We start from the raw sequence: 18,802 nt of genomic DNA on the forward strand, positions 1-18,802 counted from the left end.
AGGAACGGACTTTCGATCGTAATAACGTGTCATCCTTATTCGTTGGCGAACGGGCTGTCCTAGAGCACGATTTAATCATGGGGAAATTAGGTGTTGGTTGGCATATGGGAACACCCTGTGCTATCTTTTCTATAAATCCAAACCTATTCTGAAAGAAAGTTTATTTTAGAAAAGAGACAAAACAGCGGCAGGGAAGGCCAGTGGGTGGCAGGGATTCCCTGGCGCGGCTCTCAGGCCAGGGATGGGCCTCTGCTCTTGCATCTGCTTTGTGCAGTGACCGCAGCTGGTGTCCGGAGGGCGCCCTGCAGTGCCGGCCAGTGGTACCGGCTGCCCCCTGCCAGGGAGAAGCCCAGGCCTCCACACCCAGGCTAGTAGCTGCCTTTTCTGCCAAGCATGGTGCCCAGTCCCCTCCAGGTCAGGCCACGGCCTGTCTCTTCCGGCCAGCGTGTTCTTTGTTCTCTCCTGGACCAGACTTTGAACGGTGAGCTGCTCTCCCAGCCAGCAAGGAAGCCGGCTTCCAAACACAAACACAGGTCATCTCTGCCAGGTGAACTTGAGAAAGGCAGCAGAGCAGTGGCGACAATGGGCCTGCTTATAAACTGCTCTCAAATTCAGAATGTGGAGCATTAGGCTGGCGGTGGGAGTTGCGGTGGTGACCGAGGGTCCCGCTAATCCTGTTAGCGGATCAGGGGTTGATGCACAGAAAATGGCATGAGATGGTGAGACCATCTCTGCTCCGAAGATGGCTGATTAAAGTATGCACGGCTGCATCGAGGCATCGGCTCCTTTAGGTACTTTCTGCTGATGCGGTGAGTCAGGGCTCAGGGAATAAGCACTGTTACACTCCCAGCACCGGGAAAGTCACTGAGCGCACGTGCACACGCGTACACACGCACGCAGGCACAGGGCCCCTGCACTGGAGCTTGTAATCTTCTTAGGCCAGAAGGCTTTCCTAGAGGACCGAGCTCCAGGATGGCATGGGGACAAATGTCCATCTCCAGCTGGACCTGCCGTCCTCCGGCCAATCTTACGTGCCCAGGAATCGCTGGGGACAGGGGCATTCCTGACCAGCTCCCGAGTGGCAGGGAGGAGGTGGCCGGCCTGGGGACCGCACTGAGTGGCAGAGGCTCAGTCTGGGCTGGTGGGGGGTGACTTCTGGAAGGAGTGGGGCTCATGCTTCTCCTTGGGGGCCGGGACTGAAATTTTTTCAGGTGGATAAATCGGGAGGTAAACCTGAACGTGAGTACAGGGATGAGATTCAGCTGGTAAGCGACAAGGGCGTGGCAGGTGGGAGAGCAGGAGAGATGGCATCCTGGGCGGCCCTTGTGTGCACACGTGGTCCCTCATCGGAGAGTAAAACCGCGAGCACCTAGGTAGTGTCGGCCGGGGACCCCGAGCTGTTCTAAGCGCTTCACATGTACCATTCACTCCCCACAGCAGCCTGCGAGTTGGATGTCCGTTTGGATGCCATTTTTGCGCCTTTTTATTTATTTATTTTAATTAATTTTTTTGGCGGGGGGGCCATGCCGTGCAACATGAGGGATCTTAGTTCCCTGATCAGGGATCGAACTCGTGCCCCCTGCAGTGGAAGCGCGGAATCCTAACCAGTGGACCGCCGGGCAAGTCCCTTTTGCACCTTTTTAGAGATGAGGGCAGGTCTGCTCCTTGCTCGAGTCTCCACTGGTGGGAGGGGGGTGGGAGCTGGGCTCCTGGACCCGGGCAACCCACTCAGCCCGGCACCTGCTCAGGTGGGGTTTCCCAGCCGATGTGTTTACACGGACGAGCATCCGACCGGAGCTTAGGGTCCCTGCCCTGGGTGAGCTCCGGGTCCTGGGAACTTCTGGGCTCACCCTTCTCTCAGACGAGCTCTGGGTCCAGAGGGTCACGTACGTGATGGACGTAGCGCCGGGATGGCCGCTTTGGTGTTCTGACCCCACCAGGGGCCTCTTCCTTGCTGTCTGGGCTTTCCCGAAGGTTCTCTCTTCACCACTCTTTGCTTCCCAAACTCAGGTGTGCCGATCTCATCCCCGACTGAGACTCACAGTACGTTTGAGTTAATACCACCACATTCCCCAGCCGTTCCTGGAAGAAACTCCTCCAGATTCCTTACATGCTTAGGGTGTGCTGTGAAAACACCTTTTCTGGTCTTTTCAGCTCTTCAGGGCGAGCAGGCTGTGCAGCTTGTGGAGGGTTTTCTACAGAGAGCCTGACTTTTCGGTACTGAATGTTCCCTGTGTGTCTGCCGGCTGTGGGACAGGAACCCCAGGAGCAGGGTGGCCGCCTTGCCGTGGTCCTCAGGGGCTTTGCTCTCACGGCCAAGAGCAGCTTCACCTCCCTTCCTCACTCCATCTGGAAGCGCTTTGTCACTCATTCATTCAACAAGTATTTGAGAGCCCGCTGCGTCCGGGGGTGTAGGCGGTGGGCAAAGGGCAGGGCTCCCGGCACAGTCCGCTTTCCGTCCGTGGGCAGCAGGGACCAGATACCCTTTCCCTGCACCCCACGACCCCCCCAGGCCCAGCTGGCGTGCACTTGGCCGTGTGTGCTCACCGAACAGGGTCACCCTGCGCGCAGATCTCTGTCTGGGCTCCTTCCCTGCTGCCTGCTGCAGGCTGCAGTCTCACCCATCAGCCCACGTAGAAAGTTCTTTTGTTCCATGATATTGCCATGATTGAATCCATGCCGCAGCCAAACAGGATGTGGTCTGGGTCACTCCCAACTTCCAGCAATCGAAGGTTCTTGTTTTCTGCTGCCTGAAGAGGGACAAACCCCACAGTCACAGGGCACTTCAGGGCCCTGGGTGGGGAGCCCTGGATTAATGAAGAGCCCAGCTCAGCAGCGTCTGGGACCTGCGCCTTTAATTGCAGGGGAGGGAGCGGGAAGAGGTGGGGCGAATTCTGAGAGTCAGGAGGACACGGCTTCCAGGTGAAGCTGGAGGCCTGTGACTTTGGTTTGGGAGGAGGATTTCTGGGTGGGGCCCTACTTCAGGTCACAGCTGGTCTGTTTCTCTGCAGGGCGAGGTGAACGGGAAGCAGTGGCTCGATCCCCAGCCCTGCAGTGATACCCCTATTCCATGGGGTATCAGGGGCCAAGCCATGTGGTCCCTAAATCTTGAATAGATACAAATAAAACTTAAATATCTGAGATGAATAGCAAATGCAGAAACAGTGAACACTCGTATAGACTGGGATAGCCTCTGCCAAGGCCAAGAAGTGGAACTTTACCCTTGACTTTGAAGTTCTGTTGCCCCTCTCCAATCCCAACACCCTCTCACCTGCCCCCTTCCAAATGTGTTTTATCTGATATGCCATAGGTGTTCAAGGTAGTCCCTCCTGAATTTTGTGGTTGTCATTCCCTTGCTATTTATAGTTGTACAGCATACATGTACATCGTCTCCTCAAGCAATATCGTTTGTTTTTCACGTCTCCTCATTTATGTAAATGGAACCACACGCTGTCTGTGTCTGGCCATCCCTAATGTGGCCCCCGTGATCCCCACCTGCAGGCATTCACAGCCTTGTGTCATCCTCCCCGGGATGTGGCCAGCCTAGCGACCTGCTTCTAACTGATGGAATTCGTCCAAAGTGATGGGTGCCCCTGCCACGAATGGGCTACATAAGATTATCACGTCCTTCTTGAGAACGGACTTTCTCTCTGGCTAGCTTTGGCGAAGCAAGCTTCCATATAGAGGGGCCCACATGGCAAGGAGCTGAGGCCCTCAGTCCAACAGCCAGCCAGGGACCAAGTGCTGCCATGAAGCATGGGAGTGTAGGAGGAGAGCCTTCCCCAGTCGAGCCTTCAGTGAGACCCCAGCCCGGCCCAGGCATTGACTGCAGCCTGAAGCAAAGGACCCAGCTAAGTCACACCTGGATTCCTGTTTGTGGTCTTTTGTTACCCAGCACTAGGTAACTGATAAACATCCTTCTGAGTGTTCCCTTCTGGCTCATGTGTTCGTGAGGTCCACAGCTGCAGTTCTCTGACACGGTTTTCCATGTGTACTAGACCTCAGTTTCCTTATTCCTTCTGCCCTTGGGGATCAGAGCTCTTTTCAGCGCTTTGCTGTTACAAGTCGCCTTTTCAGCATAGCATCTCTGTACCCATCTATGGGACAAATCTGGCTATGGGATGGAGGGTGTCCCCTTCACGTCCCACCAACCACATTCCAGGTCATTCATGTTGTTCCACATCCTCACCAGCCCTCCATCCCTGATGTTGTCTGACTGTTCATTTTGGGAGGAGGTCTGATGGAGGTGAGAGGGCTTTTAATTTACCCTTTCTTCATTATCAGCCATAAAGTAATGTTTATTGGCTGCTCCGGTTTCTTCTGATCTGAAGATCGTTTTCATGGTTTTTCCTATTTTTCTTACCGTATTGTAGTTCTTTGAATTTTCTGGAGAATAAGCCTTTCTTGGCTGTGAGCATTGCAAATATTGCCTCCCAGCTTACTTGCCCACAGGGGCTTCAGAAATCCAATGAGGCACTTCCCGAATTCTGTCCTGGGCGATAATTTGCAGAACTGTTTTCCAGGCGTTTCCAGTTCTGGCCCATGGGTCCTTGGTCTTGGCCAAGGTATCGTGCCTGGGAGATTAGGTCCCACTTACTGTAATTATTTGTTGCTGCCTTCCCAAGGCGTCTCTCGCTTTCTGTTCCCCTCTTGGCTCACCCTCTGGTCTGGGAGTGCTTTCCGGCTCAAATTGCTTGCTTTAGTCTCTTAGTCATTTTTGGAGAAAATCTGAGTCAGCGCTGGACCTCGGGCGGGCACGGGGTGCACCTCTCCCGGCCCTGCAGCTTTAAATCTGCATTTCACTGTGGCCCCTGGAGGTGGGTGTTTTACTAAAGGAATGCGCGGGGTCTGGGGAGCCTGGGCCCAGCGTGTTTAGAACGAATGCATTCCTGGAGGAAGTTAAAATTAGAAAAAGCGGCTACACTTCCTGCCATTCAGCCGCAGTTGGCTGGTGTTTGTTTGCACAAGGATTCTTCTGGTAACAATCTGGGGTCGGTTTCGGGTGGAATGTGAGGTGAAGTCATGATTTTCGAGATGGAGGTGATCCGTTTCCATGGCAATCTTTGTTGTCAGAATCACGGCTTTGTTTGTGGATTCTTGTAGAATTATGCCGGCATGAAAAAATATTCTTGAAACGACTCCTTTTTATAGCTAGCAAGAAAGGTTTTCTTTTTTGAGAAAGCTCTTTAACGGGAAGTTGATACCATGGAGTGCATCTTTTTGTCAGTGAACTCTGCAAGGAGCGGACCTGGACCCATGGGGGCTTGGCTCACCCTGCCCCCTCCCGGGGGGGCCACCTGCCACCTCTCCCCTCGAGGCTGAACTTCTTGGGGAGCCCCCTCTGATTGGCACAGCCTGGGGGCCCACCCTCGCACCGCCCTTCCTCCAGGTTTAGCAAGTAAAAATGTACTACATCCCAGTATGTTTGACTATTTGGGACATACTTAGAGTAATAAAATTATTTGTTGTGTATCTGAAATTCAAATTTAACTGGGTGTCCTGGATTTTATCTGGAGGCCCTAACACCCCCCCTCTCACCCCCGGCGATACTTTGTGGTCCTCGGTCTTGGTCTCTCTTGGTCTCTCCCAGATGAGGAGGGAAGTCGCCTGCTCTTGGCTGGCTGGTGGCACCTGTGGCTTTTCCAGGGTTGTCCCTTTTGTGTTTGGACGCTTCTTCGTGCCGGCGCTGGGCCGCTCGCTCTCCCCTGCTGGGGTAAAGCTTGCGGTCAGGCGGTCATGGATCCTGCTGTGCCCATTTTATGGATGGAGGGCGTGCTTGAGGGCTCGAGAAGCTCATAAACTTCAGAGTCCTCCTGCTTTGTCACTCGAAGCCCAGAGGCTGGAGGGCACAGGAGAAACGGAACGTCAGCTTCCCTGGAGAACAGAAGTGCTCTTCAGAAGCTCACGCCCAGGGCAGCAGAGGCATCACAAGCTCACCTGCAGCGCACTGCCCGGAAGTGCCGTCCCTTAACCGGGAGAGGTGGCGTGCGTGTCACCGAGACCTGGAATCACGGGTCTTTTTGTGGGAGCCCTGGCTAGCCACTGGGCCTTGAAGGAGGAGGTGGGATGTGTGTGTAGGAGTTTTCTGGTGGGTGGCTGATCTGGCTGGAGTGAAGGGAATTGGCAGTGGGTGCTAAGGAGGCTGGTGGGATGGGGCCAAGCTGGGGGGAGCTTGAGCTGGGGCAGAGAAGCCTGGCCCCCAGGTGGGGTGGTGGCAGGAGGGAGAAGGGCACTTCGTGTTCATGGGTAGGGAAATAATCGCCGAAGGTAAGGGAGCTGGAGGATGGATGGTGTAGGTGCAGCTGGGACCATCCGGGAGATAGCTGAACATTTGCTCCAAAACTGGGATGCAGATCACAGGTACCTGGGGGACTTTTCTTTTATGTTCAGGCAACAGGTACTACTAATAGAGCATCTTACCTCGTGCTCCGTGCAGGGGCTGGGATGCAACATTGAGTCAGGAGGGTGGATTCCTGCCCATGGACCCTACAGATGAGCTTGTGAAAGATACAGATGCTGATTCCTTGAGGGGATTCTGTAGCAATTTACTGAGTGTGTGCTGTGTTCCAGGTGGTTCTGGAGGTACAGCATGGAGTCCTTGCCTTCGAGGAGCATTTTCTCTGGTGGAAGAGAAAGGAAATAAACAGATGATGAACAAAGAATGTTGGGAGTGATCCCTGAAGCCAGGTGGAGGCATGGGCGGAAAAGCTGTGTTGTTTTGAGAGGGTGTGTAGTAGGCTGAATAATGGGCCCCCAGGGATAGTCACATGCTAATTCCCAGAACCTGTGAATGTGACTTTAGATGGCAAAAAGGACTTGGCAGGTGTGATAATTTAAGGATCTTGAGATGGAGAGATTACCCCACATATCCGGAGGGGCCCTGAATGTAATGTAATGACCAGTGTCATTTTATGAGAGAGGCGGAGGGAGATGTGATTACGGAGTAGAAGGCCATGTGATGATGGAGACAGAGGCAGAGTGATGGGCTTTGAAGATGGAGGAAGGGGCCACACGCTGGGAATCCAGGGGGCTGCTAGGATGCCAGCAGGGAAACGGATTCTCCTTTTAGAGCCTCCACAAGGCACCAGACCCAGCAATACCTTGACTTTCGCCCAGTGAAACTGGTTTCAGATTTCTGGCTTCCAGACTGTAAGAATAAATTGGTTTTAAGCCACCGAGTTGGTGGCAGTTTGTAACAGCAGCCTAGGAAAGTAACACAGAAGCCTGGGGATTTGAGATGGTGGCGTTCAAGCAGAGCCCTAGGTGTAGGTGACTGAAGGTCCTAACTCATGATGCTTTCAGAAGGTGGGGGTGGGCTTCCCTGCTGACCTGTGGGCTGGGACCACGGGGCCTGAACCGGGATACAGGCCCAGCTTAGAGTCAGAAGTTCCTTGGGAACCATGAGCTCTGACGGCCTCCAGCCTGGACCTGAGTGAGCCGCAGTGCATTGATACGTTTTTAATGTAAAAATGTCAGTCGGGATATAAATACCCATCGCTTTTCTCCAGTTTTAGCTGAGTGTGAGTGTATCTTATTAATGGAACCAAATATTTCCTTGGCTTTCTAATTCGGGAATCTCTAACAGGACAAAATAGCCCATCGACTTTGACCAGAAATGACCGGGAAATGTGCGCACACATCACTCAGCCGGGCGCGTGTCTTGACCAGAAGGCCCCCAGTGGCCTAGTGCCAGCTTGACATTTGCCGTCTGTTCTCGTTTGGGACCCTCGAGTGCAGAGCCGGAGGCGAGGACTTGGGGGAGAGGTGGTCCCCAGAAGCAGGAAAGGGACGCAGGAGGGCGACATGAGGAAGTTGGGGAGGCACGTGCAGGGTGAGTGACTGCCGAGCTCGTGGTCCCCGTGACTGCTGGGGACCCTCCCGAGGAAACTTGGCGGCGTCCCTCTGGAGGACGGGCTGTCCCGGGGAGCGTGTCCCTGCAGGCTGAGTGAGGGCTGTGGGCCTGGCTGCTGTGGAGGGGTGGTAGCCGCCCATTTGGAGGGTATCTTGACAGCACAGCGAGGGGGTAACTGATTGCACACCAATCCAGTACGGTGTGGCCTCCACGAAATCCAGACTTGACTGTTCCCTGTGGATCGAGAGAAAGGCAGGTATTTCAGCCCCATCCAGCGAGAGCTGAGACAGCCACCAAGGTCTGTCCTCACGACTGTCAGTCACCAGCAAAGCACACGGTGTTCAGACGATCATTGGAGAAATTTCAGATGTGTGTGGGGAGTGATGGGGGCCCAGAGGTACCGAGCACCTCTCCCGTGGAAGGACTTTTGACCCCTGTGTGTAGCATCCTCTCTTGATACCTGTTTGGAGCCCAGTCAGCCCAGGTGGTACCCTCTCCGTGTCCCAGGAACCCCTTCTCCATCCAGGGGTTCTCTCTCCATCTAGTTCTGTACTCACACCAGCAGCTTTATGTCCTGGCATCTTCTGTTTTCAGCCTTGTCTTTTATTTAGGTGCCTGCTTTCTCTTAAACTTCCATTCTAGAGCGCAGGACCCACGTGTTGTATTTATGTTGTCCGTCCCTCTGTAGCTTGCAAGGAACAGAGCCGAGTGAGGATTTGGGAGATGACGGAGGGATCTGTCGACACTCTAACCTCATGTCCCTCAAAGCCAAATGCGCACCAGCCAGGAGAGCTTTAACTGTGTTTAAAGTCGTGTTATCCTTTTACACCTAACTGGTGGTTGCTTGTGACGAAGGTAAGAATAAGTAGATATGCAGAGCAGTCACTGGGAGGAGAGACTCATCATAGAGCTTCAGATGGCTCTGGCGGGGAGTGAGGGATGGTAAACACAACCCACCTTTCATGTCGCATAACTACCTGGGCTGGAGGGTTCTGACCAGGACCTGATTCCACACTTGCTCACTCGTTCCAGCTTGTAGTTAGGAGCTGGGGGATCGGAGAGAAATGACCCCATGGAGCTGTGCCCTTTGCCCAGCCTTGCTGGTGGTGGGGAAGTGTGGTCACCCAACCCTGTGTCCACTAATGCACGCATCTGCCCAAATGCCCACCACTCCAGTGGACAGTTGGCCATTGAAATGGCTTCTTCAAGTTGGCTTTTTTTTTTTTTTTAAACTTTTTTGGGGAAGATTGCATTTTTTTAAAAAGTCTCATTCAAAAAGTAGGATATTCCGAGGTTGGGGACCGCCTTGCATTTCTGGATAGCATTGTACTTATCTCAAAGAAGTGATTAAGAAACTGAGGATTCACTTTGGGGGAAAACGTAAAAATACAGAATGGTCCTCTTATAACCAGAATCAGGTCGTGGGCTTCAGAAAATGTTTGTTGCAGTGATTCTGTTTCTGACCCAGTTTCTACATGTCTTTGAGAGTAGGACTTGTTATCTAAAAGTAGGGGGTGGTCTGTGATATTGCAATACGTAGCAGATTAACGAATTACAAATCGTTCGATGCTCTTATAAAGTAGGTATTCCGCCCTTTCTCCACCGGTTTGGCTAGGTTTATGGAACTGAAATGAGCCCTCTTTGCAAAGCTCAGCAGGGAAGGGGCCTCTCGGGGGCCTTATTCTGGGTGAGTCGGGCGTGGAGGGGAATTTGGGTCAGCTGGAAAGGTCCGCTAGGGTGGCTCCAGCTGCGTTTCCCCCCTCCTGCCTCTGTCACAGTTGCTGAGGTGAGAGGTTGCCCGGGTGAAGGTCCCCAGGAAGAAGAATCCAAGAGGTCAGAGGGTGGGTGGTCCTCATCGCGACAGCTCTGCCCCAGCTCTGCCCGAGGTCAGGAGGGGTGAGCCAGCAGGAGGGCAGCTTTGAGGAAGGAGGTAGCTGCTGGGATTCTGGCAGAAAGGGACCAGCGCTGGATACCATGTGTGCAGGGGCCGAGGCTGCCACTCACACCAGGCCGGGTAATTCCCCGCCCCGCCCGGCACCGAGGAACAAGGGTACACATCCCGGGGTCACACGTTCAGGGGCCGAGCCGGGATTTGAGGCCCTGTTCAAACAGAGTCTGAGCTTCCACCACTGACTTGTCCCAGGATTTTCAGCCTCTTCTACGTCTGTCGGGAGGCTCTTTGCTCTGTGCCATCTCCCAGGACTGGCACAGAAACTCCCTTCCTGTGGTTCATAAACATCAGGCAGGATATTGCACTTCTTCCTACTTTAGTAGACTTGGGAAGGGGGTGTGTGGTTATAATTGCTGTCTTGGAAGAAGGAAAGAAGGAAGGCCGTTCAATGTTGGAACCCAGGCCGGCATTTTATACCCTCACATGGAGACATCTGGTCTGACTGCAGCCTGCTTTGTCTTTTTAATATTTTCTTGTTTTATTTTTTGGCCAAGCCACGTGACATGTGGGATCCTAGTTCCCTGATCAGGGATCGAACCCGCGCCTCCTACATGGAAAGCACAGAGTCTTAACCGCTGGACTGCCAGGGAAGTCCCTGCAATCTCCTTTTTCTGCCTTTGTTTTCTCTGCACTTGACTGTTAGTCTGTTCATCAAGGTCACGGGGGCTGCTTTGCACCGGGCGTTATGATCCCAGCTTCCCATTTCTTGACCTCGGTCAGTCATTGAAACCCTGTTGAACCTCAGTTCCCTCGTCTGCTGAAAAGGACACAGTGATGCCGGCCTTGCCCACCTCCAACCACCAGGAGGCCAGCTGGAGAAGCACCTTGTCAGCTACTGTGCATGATGTCAGTGGTTTTCACAGTGTGGTCGGGGGACCAGCTGCACCAGCATCACCTGGGTGCAAGTTAGAGATGCGTATTCGCAGACCCGGCTCAGGCCTCGGCGGGTGGTGGAGACCGGCAGTCTGGGTTTGAACAAACCCTCCAGGTGAGTCTGATACGTGCCCGTGTTTGAGAACCACTGCTTTATTCACATGTGAGAAGTTAAGTTCTCAGCCATTTATGCCATAAGCATTTTGCGAGTTTTCCACTATGTATGTGGCTTAAATCTCTGGACTTTCATGTTTCAAAGAAGAGAAAGGCAGGGTCCCTGCCCTCAAGGTGGTCCATAGGCTAGTAGAAAAGAAGGAGAGAGTATACTCTCACGTGATACAGAGAAAAAAGATGATAAAGTAGGAAAAAAGAGAGAAAAGAGTAATCTCTCGAATGATATGGAGAGCCCTTTTACACTTGAGGAAGCCAAGGCCCAGAGTCAACTTAGGTCATGGAGCAGAGGTCATCAGGCCAGTGAAGGGCGGCGCTGACCTGTGAGCCCACAGGTCTGACTGGGGACCATCTCAGAAGCCTCCGTTTCCAGGCTGCCTTCCTTCAGGTGGTAGCTCCCACACCCAGCCCCGGGCTGGTGCCGGCTCCCCGATTTTTCAAAGGAGCAGGTTACGGTCAGAATCAAAAACCTAGGACTTCCCCCGGAAGCACTCCCTCATCAGCTTTTAAGTGGTGATCATCAAGACATTGGATTTAAGCCTCCAGCCCCGCTGGGAGCCCAGAACTGTGACCTGGGTCAGATTGTAAAAGTCCCTAAGTCATTGGTCAGTGAGTAGAAAAAGTTAGTCTAAGCCTGGAAGAAATAGAATTTTTTTTTTTTTTTTAATGGAAAAAGCCAGTGTCCGTGGATCTTCCGGTCTTCCTATGTGGGGTGAAGGTCTTTCTCTGAGTGTGGGTTTCATGGCTGTGTCTGTCATGGACCACAGCCTAGTACATCCTCTTGATTCCCCATTTAAAGTCAAGTGACAACACAAAGGCTGGCGAAGCCGTCTGAGTCCAGAGTTCTTCTGGAGTTTTATTGTTTTTTTTCTTAAATGTTTAACATGGTCTAGTTTGCCAGCCTGTTTTTAAGCGATTCCCCATTATTGAGTCTTTTACAAAACATTCCACCTGACCAGTCCTGGAAGCTGCTCATCTCACATAATTATTTATGTGATAATTAAAGCCATTAAAATGTCCATAACAAGGCCCACCAGCTCCATCCAGTGGGAGCAGAAGCCTAAAGGAGGAGGAGAAAGCAGCCTTCTGGCCACAGGTGTGGGCGTCCACATACCTGAGAGGGAGTGGGCACAGGTCACACACAGGGGCCTTCACCCTCTTCCCCACCCCTCCAGGGAGGAAGGATGCTCAGAAACGCCGGCCACAGACAATGAACTAAACCACCCACTTGGTACCATGTCAGGCACCAGCTGGGAACCCACAGATGCACAGGGTGAAACCACTGTGGACGTCTGGTTGATGTGTGTCTCAGTAATCCCCCTTTTGTGCTTCATGTTTAATATTGGTTTCATACACGAGAGAGGAAAGGATATTCCTTACCGCACCATCTATACCATTTGAAATGTTATGAAGTTTTAGGAGAGGTAGGTGAACCAGTTCCATATTCTGTGTAAGAAGATTCTGCCCCATAGATCACGCACGATTTCACTTGGCTGCATCACCCACCTCGTACCTAAATACTGTTTCAGTGAACAGTTTTACTAGTGTTTATTTTGTTAGCATTAAATACAAAGGTCAATCTGCAGAAGCGTGATTTTTCTCAGTTTTGTCCATTGGTTGCCTTGTAGTTTCTTCCATAAACAATGAAAAACCAAGGGTGAAGTCCACGGCCAGGCCACAGGACCCCGATGCGCCTTGGGCACCCCTTGCGAAGGGACCGGACAATGGTGCTAACCTGCGCTCAGGACTGGGGGCCGGGAACCCTCCTCACTCGAGGTTGGAGCCAGCTCCAGGAAACAGTCCCCAGTGCATGAAGTTTACCTTTGGGCCATTCCTGTTTCCGTGTGGAGCCACACCTCCCATTGTTTGCCTCCCCTTCCCTCTTGCCATCTCAGATCCTATCTGCTACCTGGCCGGCCCTCCGCCGTGGGTGCTGCCCACCTCCCTGTGGCTTGAGCCGACCCCGGCCTGGCCCTCTGCCCCGTGGCCTGTGTAGGGCTGGTGTAGACCAGGGGTCGGCACACTTCTACTGTAAAAGGCCAGGCAGTAAGTATGTCGGCTTTGTGGCCCCTCGGGTCTCTGCGGCAGCTACTTTTGTGTGTCATTGACACACAAAAGAACCACAGAGAAACCGTAAAGGAACGACGGGTGTGCCTGTGTTCAGTAAAATTATATTTCTGGACACTGCGACCTGATTTCATATAATTTTTATGTCATGAAATAGTCTTTTGATTTTCCCCTCCAACTGTTGAAAACTATTCTTCATTCATGGGCAGACACGTGTCTGTTCTTCATTCTTCAGACACGTGTCGGGCTGGGTTTGGCTCTGCTTTGTGCTTTAGCGCTGCTACTTTGGTGTTTCCAGGTGTGGTGGGTCAGGGGTGGGCGAGAACCGAGCCCTGCAGCGGAGAGATCCCAGTCTAGCTATTGTCAGGTGCTGGATGTAAAGGATCCTTTGGCTGGTGGATCCGTCTGTCTCCATCGTGACGGTTGGAAACCTAAGGAAAAAGCTTCCTGGTTTTCCAGTTTCCCCCAAACCACCCTGGAAACGCTTCCCCTCCAGCTTTGAAGAACTGTGCTGGGCGTCTGCGTGGATATAGGGCCACTGAGCAGATACTGCGATTGTAGGAACAAAGCACGCAGGTGTGGGTGTTCAGTGACATCAAAGGACCACGTAGGTCCTGCCCCGAGAGGCTTGGTCCTGCAGCACGGACGGCTCTTGCGGGGTTAACACAGGCCAAGCTGTAGGTCGAGGTGGATCCGAGGTTACAGAGCATTTTTGAATCTGTCACTTTCAGCTCTGAAGACAGGCAGCATGGTGAGAATTCCTAATCCCGTTTTGCAGATAGGTTGTATTAGTTTGCCAGGGTGCTGTAACAAAGGACCACAAGCTGGGGGGCTTAAACAACGGAAATTTATTGTCTCACAGTTCTGGAGGCTGGACCTCTTAAGACTGAGTGTCCGCAGGGTTGGTTCCTTCTGAAGCTGTCCCAGAGAAGCTGTCCCAGGCCTCTCTCCGGCTTCTGGTGGTTTGCTGGCAACCCTTGGCTTGTAGAAGCATCACCCCGACCCCTGCCTTCATCTTTATGTGGAGTTTTCCCTGTGTGTGTATCTGCCTCCAAATTTCCCCCTTTGTAAAGACACCAGTCATATTGGGTTTAGAGTCAATGACCTAATGACCTCATTATAACTTGATTACCTCTATAAAGACCCTTTCTCCAAATATGGTCACATTCTGAGTGTCTGGGGGTTAGGGCTTCAACATAGGCATGGGCTGGGGGGCATAATTTCATTCATGACATAGGGCAAGTGGAGAGAATGGCTGAGTGTCTTGTTGGGGCCTGTCCTGGGGTGAGAATTGAAGACAGGGCCGTCATCTCTGTCTTTGTTGGAATAGAGTCTACTGTCTAAGTTTCTTGAACCTCTAAGTTTACCTACCGAGCTTTCCAGACTTCCTCAGGTAGGATTAACTCTGTAGCTACATCGTCAGCCGAGATTGTAAGCTGTGGCTAAAACAGCTACTGAGTGATGCGTGAGGGCGACCTCAGTGCTGTTCTCACTGGACTGTACTCATGCTCGGAGGCTCTGGAAGACAGCAGAGTCTTCTCAGCATTGCTATTTACAGCTCTGTGATTCTCCGAGATTTCCCCCAAACTTCGGCTAATGAAAGCACCGATGTGTCTGGAAACAAACCAGAAAATCAGGGAATTAGGCATGTTCTATACTCCACAGCTTTGGGCTAACCTGGTCCACACACACTAAGTCCCGTGTTTTCTTTTGGGGGCCGTGGGGACTGATGGGCCCCCTGGTGACTGGCGGCTCCTTCTTTGGCCGAAGGACCACGCCCCTCTCCTGTCAGGAAAGCTGGTCTTTGTGCAGAAACCTGGGGCTTCCAGAGGGGTAGAGCCTGAAGCTGGGGAGGTGGAAAGGGGCCAGCTGGTCCTGTTCACCTAATCCCCCCCACCCTGGACCTCATCGGCATGACTGTTCACGGCCAGAGTTGTGAACACCGAGTGGGTAGAGGGCTCCAGGTGTGCACTTGTACCTGCCCATGGCCCATCCAGGAACCTGCCAGGGTCCATTTGAGGGAATAGAGCTCAGCTTCAGGGCCGTTGGGCTGTAAACAGAAGCTCTGTACCCAGGATCCTGCTGGAGTAGACAAGAGCAAAGCCCAGGGGCTCCCTAGGCCCTTCGCCCTGAGTGCTGAGTGGCCCGGCGCCCAAAGCCGCGGTGAATGAGGATGCTGCAAGTGGACAGTGGGGGGAGGCATCCTTCTCTCTCCATGAAGACCTGGTGGCCGTCTGCTCTGGTTCCGCAGAGTGTGCAGCTACTCTGTGTCTGGGAGATGGGCTTTAGCGTGAGCGGTAACGTGGATGCCAGAGGCCAAGGCCGTTAGCCCGCACGGAGATGCTCTTTGCAGGGAAACCCCGTGGCCTCGCCAGCCCCCAACCACTTCTTGCCCTTCCTGAAGGACCTGCAGATGGACCCGTGCAGGGGTCAGAGGCCCAGCAGTGTGGGCCCCTGGTCGGGATGTAGGGTAGAAAGTCCCATCCCCCAGCCTAGATACGGGGGCTTGGGTTTATAAAGGAAAGGGGACATCCAAGTTTTTGGGCTGGTATAGTGACTTGAAAAAAAAAAAGGGGGGGTCTTTTCAGTGCCTCCGTCCCCTAATACAACGAGGTTCTCACCTGCTCTGTCTTGACAGTCTTTGGGGTCCTGTGGGCCATCTGATGTTACCCCGAGGTCCTTGGACCCGAGAGCAGCGTGGCGGACGCGTCCAAAATCCACGTGATGGGTGGACGGCGGCCTCTGAGTCCTGAGCATTCTCCCCCATCCCCGCATTTTCTCATCTTCTCAGGATCTAAATCTTTTGTCACATTTAAATACGTATTTCCTCAGTCGTTGCTGCCTTTTTCGTAGCGTTCATCGATCTCACTGGAGTTTTTGCTTTTGCCTTTGTGGTTTCACACGTTGCTTGTGCGCTTAGGTCTGTCTCTACCTCGAGAGTTAACTGTACACCTGCCGGCTTTTTTCTCTTTGCTTCTGGTTGATTTCCTTCCGTGCCTTCCTCTCCCTCCCTCTGGGCTTTCTGTACATCTGGAATTCGTTTAACCGTGGAAGCCCCAAGGGGAAACGATGTTCTGAAGACCAGCCAGCTGCCCCGGCATCTCAGGGGATAATTCTTGCCCTCTGGTGACGCTCCTTGTAATTGCATGTGAATCATTTACGCAGCTGAGGGTCTGTTCTGGGCTGTCTGTTCCGGCGAGGACAGTGATTTAGGGAAGGTATCCAGGATGAAATTTCCTCCTGTTTCACAGTCTGGCCAGGTGCAGCGTTCCTGTAAAGCTCGGAGCAGCTCTGTTACTGCCGTCCAGAACGTCGGGGTGGCGGGGGGCTGCCATGCGGTGGTGGTACCTTCAGTTCCACCATCCGTCACCATCCTTGTTTAAGGAATCTGTCACAGACATGGCCTCCATGGTTACTTGTTAGTAACCGCCTCCTAAATGACCAGCAGGTGGGGAGGAAACCCCACTGCTGGGAGGGCATCGGGAATACATCTTTTGGGTTCAGCTGATAAGATGATTCTGTTGAGCCAACACTGCCCGTCTCTGCAGCAGAAGTAACAGCAGGTGAGAGAAGATGGTGCAGCATCGGGGGGACACAAGCAAAAAAAGCCCTTGTGGCAGGCTGGGCTCCCAGAAGCCAACGGTGACACAGGTCACCATGCAGGTTTACTGTGACGCCCTCTTGGGGTCGGCCCCCTTGGAAGGGACCGGGGGTTGGGGGCAGAGGGAAGCCCTTGGAGACCCCACAGACACTCCGGCCCTGGGACTGCACTTCCCATTTGTCCGGGTTGGGAGAGGGGTGGCGGGCATCCTTTCACCCCTTCATAGTTGCCCCAGGGCGGGGCCGTGACCCGGGGGGGAGGAGTGCCTCTTTCCAGGAGGCAGTTCTAGGAAGCCGGCCACACTCCCAGCAGCCGGGATGCAAAGGGGTCCCGGTGCCCCATCCCAGCGATCCACCGCCGTCCTCACCTTCCCGATAAATGCAGTTTAGAACATAATCTGCTCTTGGCGTGGAAGAGTCTTGGAGGGAAGAGGTGGAAATGAGTTCTTCAGCTGAATGAGACTCTGAATCTCAGTCACGTTTCCCCCTTTTGTCTGGTAGCATCTTCCTGCTCTGGACAGAAGGCCGGGTCCTGGGACTGGTCCTCTTGACGTCAGAGAGCTGGGCCCTGTTGCAGGTGAGTGCTGCAGACGGGGCATCTGATGAGCAGCCGGACCGGGGCCTGCCACATGGAGGCGGCTGTGTCAGGACCCAGAGGCACAGACCCGTGTCGGGAGACGGGCCCCGCGTGCCTGCAGAGCCTCTCGGGAGGGAGAGGTCGCTTCCCCGTGACTTTTCTCGGCCTTTCCCTGCTCTGCAGCCCTGTCTTCACATCCTCGTCAGCTCTCCGTGTCCCCACGTGGGAAGGTCAGATGTCGCCGGTGTGCCTGGCACCGGCGAGTTCCCAGAACAGCCCCTGGTTTCTGTTTACCTTCGCGACGTCCCTCTCTGTGGCCACCAATGGAATGTTCTCGCTCTCCCCAGAAACCAGCCGGGCAGCTTGTCCTCCTCCCCGACAGCACAGCCGGGGGACTGAGCCCAGGTTGGCTGTCCTGTGTGTTTACACAAAGGAGTTATTCTTAAAACCTAAGAGGTTCTGAGTTTCCCGAACAATGGGCACCAGTGACGAGGTGCGACGCGTTTGGCTGTGTGGGTCTGGGAGAGGTTAGTCCTGGGAAGGAGGAGTACGATGGCAGAAAATGTTAACAGGAAGCATTAGCCTGTGTTCGGGAGGAAGAACGGGAGGCATCCGGCAACTCCCAGCAGAAGGGAGAGTAAAGGGTGGCCGGGTAGAATGTTCTCGGATATTTTCTCGGCTGTTCTTGATCTTTATTCCTGCGGCTGGCAATACTAGTAGGAAAAACCATCATTTGTCAAATCAGTTGAGTAAGGTCATCTACAGAATATGGTGCAGGCTTCATGTGTTTAAAAAAAGTGAGACTTTCCTCTCCAGGTGAAAGGAGTGGGTATAATTTAAAGGGGTCATTTGCAGACCCGGGGTGAAGAGGGGAGTTGAGACTGAACAGCTCAGACGCTGCTTCCTTTCAGGGTCAGGTTTGAATAATAAAAGCCGTTCCAAATAAGGTGCCTGAATTAGTGAAGGTTATTCTTTACATCATGTGCGCCTCCTGTTCACCTGGGGGAAGATGACTGGCTTTGGTTCAATTTTCTTCCCTCCCCACCTTTTATATCACATTTCTTTGTTTTCCAGTATCAGCCTGTGCTTTAGGACCGAAAGAATGTTTGGGGATGTTTGCAGGTTATGACCCGGGGGCTTTTAATGGTGAGTGAGGAATTCAGGAGTGTTCTGATCCCAGGGTTAATCCTCACCCCACTGAGGTCTTAGAGACTTAAAATATTTCTGCCCAGGAAGCAGCCATCAGCAAGCCCTGGAGGCTGTGGTCTGTTTGAGTTACAGTGAAACCCAGTGAAAGGCATCCACATTCCTTGCATTCTTTTGGACTGGCATTGGCCTGAATGCTGGGGTTTCTGAAGTCCAGCAAGCAAGTATGCAACTAGGTTCTTTTCTGTAGATAAACGTGATAGATGCCAGCGGTGGTGCGGCAGGGCTCCCTGCCTGACCCCCACAGGATCCCACCTCTGCGTTTGAATTGGGGGTCTGGTGCAGACCCCTTCCTGAGCAAAGCAGAAAAGGAGGTCAATGGGGCCCCGCCTAGGACCCCTCTCTGGCTCTGGCACTTCCCTGGGTGTCATTTATGTGGTTTGCTTTGTCCGGCACTGAGCCAGGATCCCCGGGGCAGCAGGACCTCTGGGAAGAGGAAACAGGAGGTTGAGACGGAGCCTTCCTTCTCAAGGTGACCTGAAGCAGTGCCCGCTGTTCTCATCTT

At 53.2% G+C, this 18,802-nt stretch overlaps 1 protein-coding gene across 3 annotated transcripts in view; it reads left to right on the forward strand.

The window, feature by feature from the left end:
- SH3BP4 (SH3 domain binding protein 4) overlaps window positions 1-18,802 on the forward strand; it is a 94,011-nt gene that overhangs the window by 20,408 nt on the left and 54,801 nt on the right. Inside the window, exon 2 of one of the 3 annotated variants that reach the window (XM_082466344.1) lies at window positions 17,016-17,091. The exons of the other annotated variants lie outside the window; for them this stretch is intronic. The gene's annotated coding sequence lies outside the window, so the exon portion shown is untranslated. The remainder of the gene's footprint in view (window positions 1-17,015; window positions 17,092-18,802) is intronic. 3 annotated transcript variants of the gene reach the window in all.

The sequence above is a fragment of the Balaenoptera physalus genome, assembly GCF_965194825.1.
Source record: "Balaenoptera physalus genome assembly, chromosome: 6".
Lineage (NCBI taxonomy): Eukaryota > Metazoa > Chordata > Mammalia > Artiodactyla > Balaenopteridae > Balaenoptera > Balaenoptera physalus.